Source organism: Pteropus alecto, unplaced genomic scaffold (genome assembly GCF_000325575.1).
Source record: "Pteropus alecto unplaced genomic scaffold, ASM32557v1 scaffold78, whole genome shotgun sequence".
In the NCBI taxonomy this organism is placed as follows: Eukaryota; Metazoa; Chordata; class Mammalia; order Chiroptera; family Pteropodidae; genus Pteropus; species Pteropus alecto.
This window is the reverse complement of record NW_006443124.1, coordinates 12,275,362-12,281,223: the sequence shown is the minus strand read 5'-3', so window position 1 is coordinate 12,281,223 and position 5,862 is coordinate 12,275,362. Positions and strand designations below refer to the sequence as shown.

The window sequence follows — 5,862 nt, the reverse complement described above, 5'->3', positions numbered from 1 at the left end:
ATTAAGTATCAGATTTGGGGAAGTTAGCATAGGAGAAAATGAAGACCTTATGGTGCTCAGGCGATATGCATCCCATGGGGAAAGCATGAAAGGACTTTTTTTCTCCCAAAATTGAATTGCTGCCTTTTCAGTGAGCCTTGCTTCTGTTGGTCCTTGAGTAAGAACCTATAGTCTCTGTCTTTGTGAGGCTATTAATTAAATTAGTTTTGTTGCCTCCAAAAATGCATATTTCCTGCCTGTGTCTTCTGGCTTTAACCACACAATGCAGGCAGTCACTATCCTGCTGCTGAATTTAGTCTCTTTCAATTCCAATAAAAGAAACATATTCCTGCCTTCTCTGCAGTCTTGACATAGGTCCCTTTATTTTGGCAAGATAATGGATTTTTAATAAGTAACAGCTAATAATAACAGGTCATTAGTGATATCGCCTTTAGCACTTGTGCTATAAACCTTTCCGAGTGTCAGTTCTTTTGTTCACATCATCAAGATGGATTTCTTTGTTGTTCTTTCTGTACATCAAGATAGGCAGATCTCTGTAATGTGCCTTTATGTCCAGCTCACCCTTGCACTGAAGACACAGCCCTCTGGAGCCCGGCTTCATGTAGTGTCTTCTCTTCAATTCCTGTCTTGTAGGAACTAGGATTAGTCTTTGGCCCACTGTTCCTATGATAGAACCAAAGTGGAAGCTCAGGGTCACCGGGAGTCAGCAGTTGCCTGCAGGCAAAAGCCAGGTAGTGAGTACTTACTTATCTCTATGAATTCCACCTCTCACTTCATTTTTGTCCCCTGACTTTTGTTGTTGTTGTTGTTGTTGGGGATATCAAGCCATTTGATTTAAGGGTTTCTGGGAAGCGTTGAAGGGCTGGGAGGACAAAGAGATATAGTTTCATCTGGGCTCGGGGCCCAAATCTTCAGAGCGCTGGCTCTTCTGGGACCACCAGCGTAATAAACCTGAGTATTCCAACTCAACGGTTTGCAACCATGAGTTATGTATGGAAACTAGTCTGGATGTCCAGGGGTCTCTGTCACTACGGTAAATAGCTCTAATAGTGGGGAGGTCCAGGGTTCCTTCTGAAGGCCATCCTACTCCGAAGGCAGCCCACTCAAGCCGACAAAGAGTACGAAGTTTTCCTGGGGTCAACTTGACCCTGTAATCCCCTGGGAAACCCTTCTTAAAATTTTTTAACATACAATTTAAGACAGTTGACTTAGAGGAACCTCTACCCATATAGCATTAGGGAGCTTCCTAATGGAGGGGGAAAATAGTCCTTAAAATCTCAAGAAAATAATTTGATAGAGGGCCCTTATGTCAAAAGGGCTGTTTAGAGATAGACAATTCTTAAGCCAAATCAGTGGTTAATTGCCACACCCCTCATCCTGTGTATCCCACCCTGTGTTGGTGACGCAAAAACAAGGGTGGGTGCCTCCTCCAGAGAGGAAACCATTCAAGTGCTCCTCTGGCCACGTCCCAAAGGAGCTTAGGTGACGCTTGGCCGTAGTGGACTCAGTTTTGTGACTTACGTTCGGACACTAGTTCAATGCTGCCATAGACCGTATGCCGTACATCACAAAATTGCAGATGAGCCAACTCGAACTCCATGACCTTTAGGGGACATTATGGGTACCCAACCATGGAGCCACAAATTCGTACCTGACTGAGTCAGGCTGGCTAGGCCGCTCATTCACTCACTCATTTATACAGCAAGTTAAAACATCGCCTCCCCGCTTTTTGGAAGGCCCTGACCTTTGTCTTCTCGCCCGGGAAAACCCTAATGTCTTCCTCTGTTGGAAGACTCTGACCTGTGTCTTCTAACTGAAGACTTTAGGAGGTGATCAAGCTCCTCTTCCGTCCAAAAACAGGACCTGACTAAGGTATGGAGCCCCGGGGCCTTACTTTATCCTGTGTCCATTCCTGGTGAGTTGGTCCATCCCTCCTTTGAGTCCAGTCGGGTCTCAGCCATCGAAGAGTCAGAGTGCGGGTCTGAAAGAGAATCTGGAATACCATCAGGTGACGTGCCTCCTCTTTGGACTTGGAGCCCCTTCTCCCCGGCCTGGCCAAGCCACCAGTCTGGTGGTTCAAAGGGCCGGTGTGGTTGAAATCTCACTAGGGCTTCCAGAAATGTTGCATAAATGTTGTAAAATCATACTGGCAAGAAGCCAAGCACCACTCAGAGAGTTGGAGAACTCAAGTTTATTACACCAGGTGTCCTAGAACAGCTAGCACTCTGAAGATCCAGACCCCAAGCTCAGATGCAACTTTGCTTTTATAGGGCTTATCCGTGCAGTTACATTTAGCCAGTTGGCATGGGTCGATTGGTTAATTTGTCCTCAGACAGTTACAAAGAGTTACAAAGCGTGAGAGTTGCTATAGGTTACAGGCAGTTACAAAGAGTTACAAAGCCTGAGATTTTCAGACAGGAACTCAGACAATACATCTGTTATCTAGACAAAACAAGCAAAAGGGAGGATGAGTCTTTAGTTAATTTCGAGATCACCCTGCCCTTCCACCTATGCGACAAGCATATCTACAGAAGCAGAACAAAGAGCTGATTATAAGGTTAGCCATTTGAGTGAAAAATTCCTCTTCATTCTGATGTCCTCAGCCCACCAGGCTCTCCCCAGCTTTATAGATGATGAAAGACCCTATTTCTTAGTTTCTTACCAGATCAGGGAGGAATTTACATTGATTAATATTTATTTTTCATAAATTTTATTTATTTTTAATAGATATGATATCTGGAGTATCTGTAATGTCATACTGATAAACACAGAAGCCTAAGCTCATTTTCTTAGTGTACACTGTTGATAATTTCTGTAAATGATTTGAATGATGGTCTAACTACCTTCCTGGGATAGAGCAGGGAAAAGTACTTGAGAACAAAATGTGTATTTATATTCCAATGACTTATTTAGCCTTAATAGTAATTGTAAAAGAAATGAGAAAATGGTACAAGAGGGCAATAAGTTGTAGAAATTTGAGAGTAAATGTACTTCAGCCAAAAACAATAAATAAATAAAAGTTAGGGGAAAGAATCTCCATTTTATGTAGACGATGAAAACCTTTCATTAGATCCATCTTTGGTGTTTCTTTTGGCATTTTTATCCAAGTGTGGTTTGAATTTGTCACATATATGAATTGCTATAAATTTTTTCTTATCTTTCTTTACACCAGATTTTCTCTATTTGGTGCCCACTCTTATTTTTTCAAATCTTTTACTTCCCTTTAGTTGATTCTGCTTAAATTAGTTTCTCAATCTGTTTCCTTCTTTCTGTCTATAGTTCTTCCAATTTTCTCCTTCTTACTCAGAGATACACTAGACAGACATCTTCCTCACTTATTTGTCATTCTTTTCCCTCACCTTATCACCAACACTTTTGTACTACTTTCCTTGGTGCGTCTTCTCAATTAAAAAAAAAGACAGGCAACATATGAAGAATCTTGGAAAACTGAAAAGATTAAAAAGCATGCTGAATAATAGTTATTTTTAAAATGGATGCCTGATAAAAGCAAAGATCTCTCGGGCTTCACCAAAATGAGTGAAATCAATAGTATCCTCCGTTGTTATTTCAATGTGAAGGTGACAAAACCAAAGATCTCAAGCAATCTCAGTGAGAAAAAAGTTCATGGAATAAAATAAATTCTTGTGGATCTATGCAGGGAACTGAAGGTAAAAATGGCTAGGCCGATATCTGTTGTCTCCTTAAAAGTAAATGCACTTCTAAGAGTAAAATGTAATTTTTAAAAAATTTACGGAATGTTCTGTATGAACATTTACATGTTCGTGGTACTTTTCAGGTCATCACCTGTATTAACACATTGAATCCTCACAACCCCCCCACTCCTATGATAAATTATTTTTCTCTCCATTTTTCAAGTGGGGAAACTGAGACTAAGATCTGTTAGCCAGCTTTCCCAGGATCATGTGGCTGGTAGGTGGAAGTATCAATATTCAAAAACAGATATTCCTGACTCGGATCTGATCTCTTAACCAAAATGCTGCCTCAATCTCACACCAAAAGTAGAAAAGGAAATGTCATTATGTGTGATTACAGTGCTCTTTTACGCTTTTCTAAAGAAAGAGTCCTTAGACGCCATATTCAAATTTAAATAGACCTTGGAGAAAATTTTGTCAATCCTCATTTCATAGACAAGGAACATAATTCTCATAGAATAGAAAGAATTAGCTCAAGATTGTCATTTGTCTTTGTGGGATTACAGCCTCAAATCGCTCTGATGGCAAAACCTTGACTCTTTTAAGTTTTATCCTCTGTTCCTTCCCACAAATCATCTTCCCCATTAATTTCTCACAACACTAGAAAGTCCAACACTGAGAATTAATTTGAATAAAGATTCAGAAATCTCAACTAATATCTGGATATGTTGCCCCAAGGGAATAATAGCATAATAGTTACTGTTTTTCTCTGGGTTTGTGTTTGTAGTTCCACCAAAGGGCTTCTCTATTTTCCAGGAGGAAAAAGCAGAGGAATATACTCTGGGCACGTTCTGTCTCCCTCACTCACAGATTTTTTCCTTGGAAAAAATGTATCTGTAGTTGCTCTCTGGATGAACAGGTTATTTATGTTACAAAATTGTTCTTGAGCTTTCAGAATATCCGATTTAGAGAATGGTGGCATCTTCGGGGCAGTTATTGTACTAATTGCTGCTGTTTACATCAGAAAGGTTTTGTTGTTGTTTTCAGCAACTACGCAGGTGAAGGCACGGCCTATTCAGTCTCTCTTCATGACCCCATGGGGAGCTGGCATATTCATTTTCAGAGAAAACTCTTTGAAATGAGTCCACATAGAATACTTCCCTCTGAGGACATGGAGCCCTGTAAACTGAAGGTGAGAACCGAAAGTTGTGAAGCAAGTGACATGTTCCAATGATTTTCTCTGGCCCCTCACACTTTCCAAACTTTGCCACACGTCCAAAGTTGTCTTTTTTTTTTTTTTTTTAATTGCAGCTGAAGATTGCAGCCATGTATCTAATAAAAACCAATACTGTCAGAAAGAGAACTGCTCACTATGGATTTGAGTCTTTTTTGTTAGGCTTTTTGGACAGGCAAGGGCATTTCGTGATCAACAAAAGGTCTTGACAAATAATTCCGACACGTACAAAGGAAACTCGTCACAGTCAAGACCACAGAGGGGAGATTCTACTTTACTAAATCTGCATTAAGGAATTTGCATCCTGTGCTCATTTTCCTTGAACCACTGAAGTGGAATCATTTACATGGTGAGCAAAGGGCTGGCTTAAACAATGCATTCCTTAGGAACCAGGAGCACTCACAACACTGCAGAAACAATACATATGGACTCGGTTTTATCGCAGATTTCAGCTGAGTGAGATTCCTTCATAATCAAAATGTAACTGAATCGTTAACCTCACTCCACTCCATAGATGAATGTGAATTATTCTCTGCTAACAGAAAATGGTTAAACTTAAATGACTGTAATTTGACACTCATCTTTCACAGCCATTCTTCAGGGAGAACAGGGCAACCAAAGGATCTCGGCTTCCCTAGGAGAGTAGCATGGAATGAGGCAAGTAGGCGCAGGCACTGAGCTCTGTGTTTGTGGCTCTCTTAGCAGCTCCCTCTGAGGCTGTGAAATTATGCTCAACTCCTTCCAATTTAAAGAGAAAAAGCCTCCTTTTAACTATGCTGCGTTGTTGATTTCTGTTCTTTTCCGTTGGCTGGGACAGGGTTTTTCAGAGTGTGCTCTGTTCCAGGAGGATAATTCCATGAGAAATTGCATTTATACTATATAGGTGTATAACTTTTTCTAATAGTTTAAAATCACTTCTTACTTTAGTTTCTTTTATTTTAGGTACAAATCTACAGTTTAGTCTTCATCCTATGT

At 40.4% G+C, this 5,862-nt stretch overlaps 1 long non-coding RNA gene across 1 annotated transcript; it reads right to left on the bottom strand.

Annotated features, from left to right (window-relative positions):
* Positions 1-333: 333 nt before the first annotated feature.
* On the bottom strand, positions 334-5,856 carry LOC112471929. Its single transcript, XR_003043478.1, has 2 exons — positions 1,895-5,856; positions 334-714 (listed from the first exon to the last, which is right to left on the bottom strand). It is a non-coding gene; the product is annotated as an uncharacterized LOC112471929 (long non-coding RNA).
* Between the last annotated feature and the right edge of the window lie 6 nt (positions 5,857-5,862).